Source organism: Betta splendens, chromosome 22, assembly GCF_900634795.4.
Source record: "Betta splendens chromosome 22, fBetSpl5.4, whole genome shotgun sequence".
Classification (NCBI taxonomy): Eukaryota; Metazoa; Chordata; class Actinopteri; order Anabantiformes; family Osphronemidae; genus Betta; species Betta splendens.
Genome location: NC_040900.2, coordinates 6,770,706 through 6,772,278, shown reverse-complemented (window position 1 = coordinate 6,772,278; position 1,573 = coordinate 6,770,706). Strand labels below are relative to the sequence as shown.

Sequence of the window (1,573 nt, the reverse complement as noted above, 5' to 3'; positions counted from 1 at the left end):
AGAAACGTGTGGAGCTCCATGAATATGTGTCTGCTTAATGAGTTACCTGATGATTCATGACTGTGAGAATAAAACTTGCTCTTATACAAAACATGATGGTGTGTTGTCATCTTTTACAAGTTACAGACAAGTAACTAAAAACGATCCTCATGTCTAAATAAAATTTAAAATGCCAGGGACCAGTGTTTATTTAAAAAAGAGATCACAATAAAATGAATGAATCTGTATTAATCTTCTTATTCAGTCTTTTGTGTTTGTTGAGGTTAGTTTCAGCTCTGAGTTCAGTGTCTGTGTCAGAGTTTGTTTCCTCTTCAGCAGCTGCAGTTGGTTCCTGCTGTAACAGCTCAGTGTCTCTGACTGAGGAGGTTTTTGAATGGCGCTAAATCACTGTGTGAACACTCCACCACTATGGTAACTCTGACAGTAATAAACTGCAGCATCTTCAGCCTGAACTCCTCTGATGGTCAAAGTGAAGTCAGAGCCGCTTCCACTGCCACTAAACCGATCTGGTGTCTCTGACTCTAGATTATCTACATAATAGATCAGGAGCTTTGGGCTCTGACCAGGTTTCTGTTGGTACCAGTACATACACTCATCATCACTAAAACAGCTGTGTTGGTTTTGCAGGTGAGCGTCACAGTGGATCCTGCAGTGAACGTCTCCACTGGAGGCTGAGTCACCGTCACCGTCACCTGACCACTGCATCCTGCAGACAAAAAGCAACCATTGATTTATCAGCAGAAATCAAGGAGAGAAAAAGCAGCACATCATGTTTGAAGCCTTGCTGAGTGAGTGAACCTGTAAAGCAGCAGCAGAGCAGCGTCCAGATGAGGATGGTGATGAGAGTCATGCTGCTTGTGCTTCCTGCTGTGTTGACTGAAACATGTGAGTCCTGCAGTGTTGAACTCACACCACTATAAACCTTGTGAGTTCACTGGAGGATCAGCTGATGATGCAAAGCCTCCTCTATGGAAATGACTGGTCTGCTCTCAACACACTCAGCACAAGGCGGGAAACAGCATCAAACTTGGATTAATAGCATTTATTATCTTACCGGGAAAACAGCACACTTTTTTGTTAATACTGTAGTTGTCTTCATTGAAAAGACTCTTATTTGTATGTCAGACATTTTTTTTTCATGAGAATTTCCTCATTATGCTTCATTTTTAAACACACATCAGTGACTTTGTTCACCGTTCATTTATTTTACATGTAGTGAAAGAGACAGATGACAAAGGTTTTAACTGCTTTAAGTAAATGAGTCACACCTTCTTTTCAGTCAAACCCTGGAGACCAAGTAAAGCTGCATGGTAGAAACTGCCTGAGGGGATGTTTCTCTTTTATTCACATCAGGGTTGTGTTCACTGGACCGTTCTTCCTCATCAGTCTTGTCGTCGACCATCTGCACCTGCAGCAGGTTGTTTGTAACTATAACTATGTTTGTGACTACAAGGACATCATCCCAACCAATGTAGTAAGGCTGCTCTACAGTGTCTTCATTCTAATGTTAATCTACTGTACAGAGCAGCCACACAGTACTTTAAGGACATACACCGGTCTTTGATGATGGAGG

General features: G+C 41.8%; 1 pseudogene; it reads right to left on the bottom strand.

The window, feature by feature from the left end:
• Window positions 1–308: 308 nt before the first annotated feature.
• LOC114848745 (Ig kappa chain V-III region PC 7183-like) lies at window positions 309–984 on the bottom strand (annotated as a pseudogene).
• Window positions 985–1,573: the final 589 nt, after the last annotated feature.